The sequence below is a fragment of the Amblyomma mixtum genome, chromosome 3 (genome assembly GCF_055824585.1).
Source record: "Amblyomma mixtum isolate Tamu chromosome 3, ASM5582458v1, whole genome shotgun sequence".
Classification (NCBI taxonomy): domain Eukaryota; kingdom Metazoa; phylum Arthropoda; class Arachnida; order Ixodida; family Ixodidae; genus Amblyomma; species Amblyomma mixtum.
Window position 1 is genome coordinate 198,467,990 of NC_143014.1, and position 12,516 is coordinate 198,480,505.

The 12,516-nt window shown below is 51.0% G+C and overlaps 1 pseudogene; it reads right to left on the minus strand.

Moving 5' to 3' along the window:
- Positions 1-7,822: 7,822 nt before the first annotated feature.
- Positions 7,823-7,978, minus strand: LOC149353258 (U2 spliceosomal RNA; annotated as a pseudogene).
- Positions 7,979-12,516: the final 4,538 nt, after the last annotated feature.

Here is a 12,516-nt window from a genome sequence, read left to right on the forward strand (position 1 = left end):
ATGCCGACGCACTATCGCGGTCCCCTCTACCCTGTGACTCAGACTCCACATCTTTCGCCACTACTGATGCCTCTTCCCTTGATATTGCCGACATGCCATTTGAACAACATCGGGACCCGTGGATCGCTTCCGTCCTCGCACTCCTGTCTTCACCATCTCAGCGTCCTGCGACCCGCACTCTGCGTCGTCAAGCCCGCCACTTCGCAATCCGGGAGGGCCTCCTTTACCGCCGCAGCTACCTTCCCGACGGGCGCGAGTGGCTCCCTGTCATTCCTCGGCACCTCCGTTCCGACATATGCGCCTCTTTCCACGCCGACCCCTACCTTGCATTGGAAGGAAGGAAGGAAAGAGACTTTAATGGATAATGGAGAGGTCATTTCCCTTCGCGCATGTTTAGCGACGACAGCATCATACACGTACTCGACTTCTGCAAAGCAGTTTTGTCGCGCCAACAAAGTGGGGAGCTGCCCCACTCCCTTCGCCTCCGCTTCTACTGGCGGGGAATGTACCGTTTCATCCGACAGTACGTTCGTTCCTGCCCGGAATGCCAACGCCACAAAACCCCTCCTCGCCGTTCCATTGCTCCGATGCAGCCCTTGCCTTGCCCCACGCGCCCATTCGACCGAGTTGGCATCGATCTCTACGGGCCCCTTCCCATCACTCCGTCTGGACACCGCTGGGTCATAGTGGCAGTCGATCACCTTACCCGCTATGTCGAAACATCATCTCTGCCATCCGCGTCTGCGCCCGACGTTGCGTCTTTCATCCTGCATCATCTGGTCCTACGCCATGGTTCCCCTAAGGAGCTTCTGAGTGACCGCGGCCGTGTCTTCCTCTCAGACACCGTCGAAGCCCTACTTCGCCAATGCCGCATTGTTCACCGCGCTACAACGGCCTACCACCCTCAAACGAATGGCATTACTGAACGTTTCAATCGCACATTGACCGGCATGATCGCCAAGTATGTTGCCTCTGACCACTCAAACTGGGACCGCATTCTGCCATTTGTGACATATGCGTACAACACTGCCACACAGAGCACAACTGGCTTCTCTCCGTTCTTTCTTCTTTACTGCCGCGAACCTACCTGTACCATGGATACCGTGCTTCCGTATCGTTCTGATGTGTCCGAGTCTCTTCCCCTTTCTCAAGCTGCGACCTATGCTGAAGAATGCCGCCAGCTTGCCCGCTCTTTTACAACGCAAGATCAGACTCGCCAGAAGCACCTTCGCGCCCCTACCAGTCCGCTGCCGTCCTATACCCCCGACTCGCTAGTGTGGCTTTGGGTTCCCTCAACCAGTCCCGGTCTCTCCACAAAACTCATTTCAAAGTACCACGGCCCGTACCGTGTCGTCTGCCAGACCTCTCCAGTCAACTACATTATTGAACCGCTTTCGCCGCTCCGAGATGCGCGCCGTCGTGGCCGTGAAACAGTGCACGTTGACCGTCTCAAGCCGTACTACGATCCGCCTACCGTGTGTGCGCCCTAAGTCGGCAGGATGCCTCCTTTTTCGCCGGGAGGTAATTGTAGTGCAGCAACCGCGCTCGCTCACGGTGGCGAACTGTGAAGGTGAAAGACGACGACGATCTTTAGGTGTGAAGCTCGCTCGCAGCCCGAACGTTTGGCTGAACCTTTGCTGAACGTTGCAGAGCGACCTAGGTTCTGCTGAGTCACAACTCCCTCCTGCAAACTGAACACTATTTTTCGTGTCTAGAGCAATCTAGGGAAATTTTGGTTGCAAATTGGGGGAGAAATGGCCCTGGAGGTTGGCAGCACTGCCGGGAACATATTATATTTCAGTCTGCATAAAAGAAAACAGTAAACCGAAGCTTCCCGGTTGACAGGAATTGATGCTCTGAGCCGGATTCGTGGATTTTTCATTCACTCAACTAAAACTATCATATTACACCATTCCGAGGCACACTGGTACTATTAGCGTTAAAAAAATTATTTCAAGACGCTACAAAGTGTGACACCAAGGCCGTCTGTAAGAGTGCTCGGCTATCAGGGTGTCTCTCATGCTCGTCAAGGTAAGTTGTGGAGCCCACTGTTCAGACCCGCACCAAAATTCGCCGCTTTGAGCTTGAGTTACTTACTGCTTCAGAAATGAAACCTGACTTCTTAGACTACATAACTGATTGTGTAATAAGTGTGAAAGTGCATTGCAACCTTCCAGTGGAAGGTGATTTCTCTTCGCGCATGTTTAGCGACGACAGCATCATACACGTACTCGACTTTTGCAAAGCAGTTTTGTCGCGCCAACAAAGTGGGGAGCTGCCCCTTTTGTAAGAGGTGAGTGTTATCTACAGATCTTTCCGAAAAAAAAAAATAGACCAGCTAATTGGGCAGCTGCGACTTTGCAGTAATGCTACCTGTATATCAGAAAATGCGATAAATGAATAATCGATGTGTATAGTCAATGTCATTTTTCAGTGAGTAGTTCAAATGTACCTGGTTAACTTAGAGAACGGGTGGCCCCTTTTGCAAGCGCTTCTCTCCTGGGGAAAAGCTGAGGACCTGGTGAGCGGATGATTGTACAGTGCTGCCAACCACCAGAGCCTCTTCTCCCCCAATTTGCACACGAAAATTCTCTAGATTTCCCTAGGTACGAAAAATAGTGTTCAGGTGTGTATTGTAAAATTGTATATTTATGCGTAGTTCCGTAGCAAGTATTATCATGCAGGTACCATATTACAAGACATTGGTAAGCAAATTAGCTGTAAATTTGAAATGAAGGATGTAAAATGAAGAACTTCTAAATGAAGCTACAAGATAAACCTTAGCGCTATTTGGAAAGTACAAATTAAAGGCTCTATATTGTATATGTCTCTTTTTTTTTTCACTGTACGCAAGATATTACTAAACATGCATCGGCATGTGGAATTAACTGAATTTTTTTCCCTTATGTTGTGTCGGTTTAGACTTTAGCCGAAGGATACCATGTACAAAATGCCTGGAGGTCGCTTGGGGAGTGTACGGAAACTGCGGTATAAAGCTGCTTGTTCATTGCTGCGATTGCTCTAGAGGGTGGCTGACGTAACAGTTTGAGTAAAGTAAATCAATGAAGCTGTGATTGGTTTTTGTATGCCTTTTGTGACCTCAACTCACTTTGTTTATCGTGGTGGAACTGGAAATTATGGTATATGATTTTGGATGGTCTAACGTCCCTTGGCGACCCAGGCTATGAGGGATGAGATAGTGAAAGGCTCCGGAAATTTAGACCAACTGGGGTTCTTTAACGTGCACTCACATTGCACAGTACACGGGCCTATAGAATTTCGCCTCCATCGAAATTCGACCGCCGAGGCCGGGATCGAAGCCCAGTCTTTCGGGTCAGCAGCCGAGCGCCATAGCCACTCAGCCACCGTGGCGGGTGAACTGGGAATTGTTCCCTTAGTTAGACTAGCTCAGATTTCCAACACGGCGCTCCTTTATAAAAAAAAAAAAATGGCGCCCTTGTTCTTTCCTAGTCATGAAAACAAACATGCAGATATGCGTACTAAATAGGAATTTCACGTCGTGCAGTGAGCTCCAAATACAGTGTGAGGAAGGGGCGCGCGTGTTGAGGGAAGACGGTGGCGCCAGATCAATCATATCAGCGAGTGCCACTGGCCACGTCAGGGACCATACATGTTAGACTACGTCCGTGTAAAGGCTGGTTCACATGCATGCAAGCGACTGAAAATTGAGCCGCGCACTTTTGCGAAAAATATGTAACTGGTTTGAACATCGCCGCTCTGACCGCTGGAGCCGCCCCGATGGCTCTAAACAGCTTTTGCGCCGCAGCAAGAAAGCGTTTTCACTTGCAAGTGAAACACGCTTCGAGCGCGCGTCCGTGTTGTACGGGCCTCCGTCAGTTGCAGAGAAAAAAATCTGCCTCTCCCGTAATCGAGAGTAGAGTAAGCATAAAATGTTTACGGGCATAACACATTGGTTGTAGATGGTACTAGTCAAAATCTTGAAATGGGTCTAGTGTTCACCACACCACACTCTTCTTGTTGCGTCGAAGCGATCGCCTGCAATAGTGCCGGCTTAGGCAGGCAGCCGCGAACCGTGGCGGCCTGGTCGCTTTTGGGAGCGACCGCATAATCATGGCGTGGTCGGCAGCGGCGAGCAGTCTTCTGCTATGGCGTATCACTCGCAAAGCGATCGCTTTCCGCAAGACGCTTCCTCCCTCCCCTTCATCAGGCTCCATTGCTCGGCTTAAACAGCTGTGACGGTGGCGGCATTGAAATGCAGGACGATGCAGAAGCGTACGCGGACACGATGAGACGCAGGCCTGACAAGAATGTATAAGGAGCGCGTTCTAATACTCCGCGAGCGTGTATACATCTGCCTGCCAAAGGGGCAAACGTCATGAGTAGGGCCCGGAAATTTAGGCACTAAAGAACCCCGAAATAGGCAGGCATCTAGGCTCTAAAAAATATTGAAATAGGCGCTGTAAAGCAAAAATAGGCGCTTTGAATAATACTCTTTATTCATAAGTAAAAGATTTGTAAATCAAGCATGGAGCGTACGCAGTCCTCAACTGAAGCAATAAAGCGCATTCTCAGGTCTTCCAACTTGAAGCTCCTTCTGTTTTCGCTAACCATAGCTTTGCACTTTAAAAGGCTTCTTTTGACATCACATGAACTCAGTGGCGTGAACCTAAAACATGAGAATTCATAGGTGCTCAGGCCTTCAGGTGATGTGGCCGTATCGTCTCCGCGTAGAAAGTCTCTCATTTGGGAAATTCTAGGGCATCTATTTTTTTCTACTAATTGTTGCATTTTTGTAGAACCAGTAGCGCCCTTTCCTTCCAGTCCCCTGAAGTGCTGCTAGTACTTCTGCCACTACCTTCAACGATTCATCTATTCAGAGTCCAGCCTTTTCCAACTTTGTCATCCTTTCCGTCAATGTTGAGAAGTTTGCACTAATGCATGTCAGGTCTCTTTCCAAACCCGCCTCTTGCTACACTTCGAGATTAACACTTAGTTACACTGCGTTCAAGTTACAATTCGAGAAAAACGTTCGGCGTGACCCGCGCCTTTTGTGCGTGCATCGGCGCGCACCTTTCACCATACATAGACAGATGTCTCAAAATTGAAAAACGGCACCGAGGACCGAAATGCTGTATTTAGGCATTTATAGGCAAAAAGTGCGGTTAAATAGGTAGTATTTCCTAACAAATGACAAAAAGGCAGGCAAGTGCAAAAATCCCCCGTTTAGGCATTTATAGGCATGCTCAATTTTCAAAACTTTATTTCCAACGACTCGTTGGGGGTCATGAGGCAAAAAAGCTGCCATTGGCAGCTTGAGGGTGCCTGATGCCCGTACAAGGCAGCAGCATATAGCCAACACAAAATTCTGAACACTTTCACATAAATTGACTCATCGAAACACATTCCAAACACATCAAAACACAGCACAAGAAAGTATACAGTACGAAAAACATAAAGGCAATGAAAATACATTGAATACAATTAGCTGCACAAAAACTGGGATGAGAAAAAAATTTCAAGTGTCTGTTTTCTATTACATGCGCTTAAGTCAAAATTTGCTGACAGTAATTTGTTAAGCAAGCACGGCAAGTTGTGCGTGAGCGACTGTAGCATATAATTTGTACGTCTGCGTGGTATCATCCATGTCTCAGATCCACGGGTGCGACAATCACTTTTCTGTTTCTGCAAACAGAAAAGGATGTTTAGGCAAATGCCTAAATTTCCGGGCCGTAGTCATGAGCTGAAGGCCCAGCGGCCGGTCGGTTAAGGCCGATTCACACGACGGGACCGTTCGCCCGCGGCCCGCGCACTACGTGTGCATACGTCAGCACTTTGAGGGGCGCGCTGTCGGCCGCCATCCATCCATGCATCCAGCGCGCCTCTCAAAGTGCTGACGTATGCACACGTAGTGCGCGGGCCGCGGGCGAACGGTCCGTCGTGTGAATCGGCCTTTACATGCGCGAGTGTGGGACCGCAGCGCCATCCTTGGGGACGGCGCGGAAGCGGCCCCCCGCGGCGCTCTCTCGTAGAGTCTCGTTAAATCTCGTACGGTGCCCGGATGCTCTCGTTTCAGTGCCCGGATGTTGGCTCTCGGTCTCGGCGTGACGTCACCACACTGCCGACAACGGGAGCTAAAAGCATTTCATGCTTAAAACAACGAAAAGCTTATACTGTCTTCCCAATTTGAGAGAGAAAAAAAATAAAAGATAAAATGCTGGGGGTGAAAACGAAAACTGAAACTAAAATCTCGGCCTCTCCCGTAACCGAGAGTAGAGTAAGCATGAAATGTTTACGGGCATAACACATTGGTTGTAGATGGTACCAGACAGAATCTTGAAATGCGTCTAGTATTCAACACACCACACCACACTCTTCTTGCTGCGTCGAAGCGATCGCCTGCAATCGTGCGGGCTTAGGTAGGCAGCCGCGAACCGTGGCGGCCTTGTAGCTTTCGGGAGCGGCCGCATAATCATGGCGTTGTCGGCAGGGGCGAGCAGTCTTCTGCTGTGGCGTATCACTCGCAAAGCGATCGCTTTCCGGAAGACGCTTCCTATCTCTCCTTTCATCAGGCTCGCAGCTATGACGGCGGCGGCAATGAAATGCAGGACGATGCAGAAGCCTACGCGGACACGACGAGACGCAGGCCTGAGAAGAATGTATCTGCAGCGCGTTCGAATACAGATGTATGAGCTGAATGCCCAGCGGCCGATCTTTTGCATGCGTGAATGTGGGACCGCAGCGCCATCCTTGGGGACGGCGCGGAAGCGGCCCCCCGCGGCGCTCTCTCGTAGAGTCTCGTTAAATCTCGTACGGTGCCCGGATGCTCTCGTTTCAGTGCCCGGATGTTGGCTCCCGGTCTCGGCGTGACGTCACCACACTGCCGACAGCGGGAGCTTTCTGAAAGCATTTCATGCTTAAAAATACTCTCCGAACAAATGAAACTTCCCTAGATTGCAGAAAAATACCCTTCGCCCCTAAACGACGCCCAAATACTCTAGGGTTGGTCATAGAGTAACCTAGAAGTAAAGAGCGGACACTCGGGCCCTTTCGCGGCCGAGTTCGGCGCTTCCCCGTTTCCGCCAGATGGCACTGAACGTGCAAATAAAAAAAAAAGAAAAAGAGTATGGTCTTGGCATGTCTTGGCTTCCTTCTGCGGAGTGACTGATGCGCTCATTGTCACCCTGACAGAATGCACGTATAGGTTCACTGCCGCTTGCCAAGCGCACGCGATGCGTGGCATAACGCCTTTGCGGCTTGTGGGTGACGTGTTTTGCTGCGGCGTCCAGGCAAGCGATCAAAGCCAAACGCTTTTGACGAGCGTCGAAACCTGGATAATCGTTGCGTGCTCCGTAATCGTCACGCTGGTGGCCAGCTGCTCAGCTGGGCAATGTGACACCGCCTCTTCCGCGAGAGGGGAGAACGCACAAGACGCAATGAAAGTATCGCCTCGCATCTCTGAGGCCAGTGCGTTTCCCCGGGTCCGCTAGGTGCGCTGTGCACAAAAGTCGGCCGCTGGGGCCTACGGGAGTGTCCACTCTTTACTTCTATATTACTCTATGGGTTGGTAGCACTAAAGCCCCTTGATGTTTAGATAGCATTGGGTGTCCACCTCCACAAGAACCATGCGTTCGCACAATCCTCAGCCGTCAGCCATTTTTCTGAACAACGCCGCCAGTCTTGGTTGTCAATTGGCCGTAAATGAGAGCCGCATTCGTAAAAGTACTTAAGGCGCGCAGTCAATATGAGTGTCTTCGTACTCCTTCCGCGCAGCCACATAGGACCAGCTAGTATTTCGCGTTAGTGTATATCTGACTTTGGATTGCAACATTGCCCCCGGTAAGGGGCATGGGCTGTACCCGAATGTAGTGCAATATCGGGACAACCCGCGGCACAGTGGGAGCAAGCTCCTACACTATGCCATTTCCCAAAAATTAGTGGAAGGAATCCTTTACAAACTACAGGTACACAATGCCAACCAAAAGGCCGACCCAGACCTCCTCCCAGCTGACACACAAGGTAGTGCCAGTTACGCGCACAGTCTAAAAAAAAATGCAGAATCACCAACTCTCACTAACGCAGCATCATACATCCTGTTGAAAAAAGTGACCTATCTTGAAGGTATCTCTTATTTTCAACCACTAACGATGGCCTGAGGCACGAGGATCGCTTATAAATTGACACAACATCGTCGGCCGGAGACACCGTCATCTCCGCGAAGACGCCATCTCCGTGGAGACGGAATAGTGGCGGCACCTGGGGCCAGCAAAGGAAAGTATTCTGCCGCTAGTCGCGTTTCTGACCACGCATTTCATTGCCGCCACCGTCATAGCTGCGAGCCTGATGAAAGGAGAGATAGGAAGCGTCTTCCGGAAAGCGATCGCTTTGCGAATGATACGCCACAGCAGAAGACTGCTCGCCCCTGCCGACAACGCCATGATTATGCGGCCGCTCCCAAAAGCTACAAGGCCGCCACGGTCCGCGGCTGCCTACCTAAGCCCGCGCGATTGCAGGCGATCGCTTCGTCGCAACAAGAAGAGTGCGGTGTGGTGTGGTGTGGTGTGGTGTGGTGTGGTGTGTTGAACACTAGACGCATTTCAAGATTCGGTCTGGTACCATCTACAACCAATGTGTTATGCCCGTAAACATTTCATGCTTACTCTACTCTCGGTTACGGGAGAGGCAGAGATTTTAGTTTCAGTTTTCGTTTTCACCCACAGCATTTTGTCTTTTCTCCGTTCTCGTCTCTTCCCACGACAATGCGTGTCTGTTGCGCCGTCAACTGAGCGAGAAGACCAGCAAAGTCTTCGGGAAAGACGTTTCAAAAATAACGGTCCATTGCATCTCAATGGGACGACACTAGCAGACGACAGGACGTCGCTACACACAGCAAGTATGAAGCCTCGTATGCTCAGCTCTGTGTCGTCCCATGCCAACTCTGCTCTTTACTGTGTTGCACGTTTCCGCACTCAAGCCCAAATGATGCTATCAATGGGGATAAATTTAAGAATAGGTAGAAACTTTCACCAGGCAGCCGACGCTGCAGTGACCATTTTACCAAATTGTGTTTAGACCGAACCGTAGCGAGGGCTAGGCTACTATCTGGTGAGGTGTCGACGGTGTTAGATTGGTTCACATTAGCGCCTCCAAAAGTTATGATACTGCTTTTTACCAAAGGGTATGATACTCCAAAATGAATGATACTGATTAAGTGTCCGATAGAATGTTCAGTGGGAGCGCCTTCCAAGCGGTTGGCCTCAGTGCCGTCGCTATACTGTCGCATCGTCGGCAGGTCCAGATCACCCACCACTTGAAGCTTCGTCCAGAGCTGAGCAGTATGCGAGCGCTTCCATTTCAAGCGAAGGGAAGGGCGCGCGCTCTTCGTGCGGTATTTTTCTGCGGCCGCAAGCCGCCTGGACAATCACACGAGCGGGCACGCACACACGCACGCACGCACACACGCACGCTCGTTCTCTCCTTTCGTGGCGGGTGGCGTCGACTCCGCGACGGCGAGCGCGGACACCTCATGCGGAATGATTTACGAGCGGGCTCTCGGCGAAACTTGGCCACGCTCGAGCGCCTTGAAACAACGCGCGCCACTCTTGGACGCGCTCTGCCGCGGAAATAGCGCTGCCGCCGCGGTCGACGGCGACGCCGGCCTTGCGCGCCGAAGACGGATGGCCGCGGCCGGCTCGCTGGCTGCGCTGGCTCGCGCCCCCCTCGGCACACACTCGGATCGGCGCCCGTCGAGCGCGGATATCGGGGTTAATAAAGCGAGCCTTTAATTGCGGCCTGCTGAAGAACCCGCCGGTTTGAACACCGTGCGCCGAAGAAACGTTATTCACGGAGACGCCCCGGCAGAACTGTACTTGAGAAGTTATCCTGTTTTCTTTCCCTTTTCACGGGCACGCACGCACATTTTATTTTTATCCTTTTCGCTCCAACGTGACTCTCAGTACGATGACGCTTGCCCGCCGCAAGAGGAGAGTGACCACTGCGTCGTGCTGCTGTCGTTTTATGGGACGTGCGCTCAATGCCGAGTGCTGTTCTCGACGGGGGTGAAATAGAACGCCAGGGCATTGCTATTTTCGGACAGGTCAGAAAGTTGCAACCGGTAGAATATAATCCCAGACTCTCTGATGTGGCGAAAACGACAACCCAAGTGAAGTGAACTGAAGTAGGTCACATCACACACGAGGGCATCATTATTGAGATTCGACTTTCTCGGCGTCTTCCAGAGCAAGATTTAGCGTATTAAAAAAAAAATCATTTTGCGCGACGTTGGGATATATAAAATATATAATCTGAAGTATAGTAAATGAGTTCAGCAGTTTAATGCCTAAAAGAACTGATAAGGAAAATTGCCCAGGAAAGCAGTTGTGATTAACGACCCGTATTAATTTTTTTTTATTTGAGTGTTTTATTTGTATAGCAACGAGAAATTACTCGCCCTTCTAACCCGCTTTGGCACAACTATAGACCAGGGAAGTACGGTACTCCATGGTGTGTCTCTTGTGTGCGTGATTGTGTGAACAGGTTAAAGAACTCGCGGCAGTCCAGAACATTGATTATGAGGCATGACGCTGAACCACCCATGTAGTTCCACACCCCCCTTTTAAGAAGCGACGCTGGGCAATAAAACCTTGGCCTAAGTAAACGCCCTTCCGTCTGGGAAGCCTGCCCGGATGCATAGAGCAAGTGATGTCGCCCTTTGTTGCCAGTTCATAGCAGCGTGGCCAGCTCTGAGGTGCTGTTTACCATCATAGAGCTCCTAAAACAGCTGTGTGAAGTTTCAGGCAGCGTGTGGTATTAGAACACTGTTGTGTTTCTGCACCCCCCCCCCCCTAACTCTCTTTGTGTGTTCCCGTCACACCTGTGTCCACTTAGGCCATGCCCAGAGGCAGTGGTCTTCATGAAGCACGTGCTCCCATGCAACCTCATGACAGGTGGAAAACGAACAAGAGGGAGGTATTCAGCTCCTGGATTCCTGGTACCACCACTTCGGACCACGTGGGCCCCCCGATCATGCAGCTACCGTGAACATTCATCGAGGCCGACAACCCCGCGACGGCGGTGGGAAGTGGGATGCTTGGAATGCCCCTCCGAGCCTCAGCGGATTAGTGTAGCAAGAATGCCAGGGGCCATTGTCAGCAATGACCCCAGCGAAATTCCTATGCCGGAGTTATTGTCCGAGCGACCACACCAAGGCGACGAGCCGGCGCCGGTCACGCTGGCGGATAATTGAAGAATTCTGTGTCCCCGACTCGCGTTCTGGGCATTCGGCGGGGAAGCAAGTTTATTCACCTGCTGGAGGACTTCGGGAGATTCCTATCCCGCAGCGCTGGATGGGTCAGCATCTCCTCCTCTCATCAACCAGCTGCGAGAGAGTGAAAAAACCCGCACCTGCCCAGCCGTGGGCGGTAACAAGAACGTCCCCTTCGGTCCATCCGATTGGACAGTGTTCGTCGACCATTATTCCCCAGCCAGGGATCTGGGGAAACCGAACGATATTTAACTCGGCCGTGAGTGTGGCCGAGAGAAGCCTGCTATCAAAGTTGATATATTTTGCCGTGCTAGTAGCGTGTCCCACCAGGCATCGGGTCCAGGATCACCTCCGCATTGCCGAAAGAGGAAGGAAACGTGGGCCGGAGACGGGGAGTAGGAGAAGTGAAGGAAAAAAAAACTGTATTCACATATTTACATTATTTACAAGAGCGGGACTGAGAATGGCTCTCAGTGGAAGGGCAACGTCTTCGTCAACCGTAGTCGACTGGAGCTAGCAGGCTTCCTTGAGACGAAGGCGTTCTTTTTCTATCCTGTCAGCCTCCTCCTTAGCGGCTTCCTTGCGGTAAAGGCGTTCTTTTTCTATCCTGTCAGCCTTCTCCTTGCGTTCCCTTTCAATCCTGTCGGCCTCCTCCTTAGCGTACCTGATTCCCTCCTGAATGACTTCCCAGGTCTCCCAAATTTTGTCACCCTCCTCCTTAGCACCACATTCCTTAATAGCCTCAATCAGCTGCGGCTTTCTGTGACTCTTCCTGGCCTCAATACCCAGCTTTTCACACAGCAACATCAACTCTGGCTTCTTTAGCTTGCTCAAATCCATGGCAATTCCCGAACGAGGACTTTCAATACAAGCTGCTACGTGAAATGCATAAGCGAGCACGTGCAGAAAAACAATCTACAGGAAGTGATAAATTTCCAGAGTTATCAAGCCTGGCAGATTCTTAAAGAAAGTCAAGCGCTCACCACTGCTGAAGCCAGGACCAAGCGTGGAAGATCCCGCCGCTGCCAACCAGTTGATATATTTCACCGATGCTAGAAGCGTGTCCCACCAGGCATTGGATCCAGGATCACCGTCGCATTGCCGAAGGAGGAAGGAAACGTGGGCCGGAGACGGGGAGTAGGGGAAGTGAAGGAAAACAACTGTATTTACATAATTACATTATTTACATAGAGCGGGGCTGAGAATGGCTCTCAGTGGAAGGGCAACGTCTTCGTCAACCGTAGTCGACTGGAGCTAGCAGGCTTCTCTCGGCC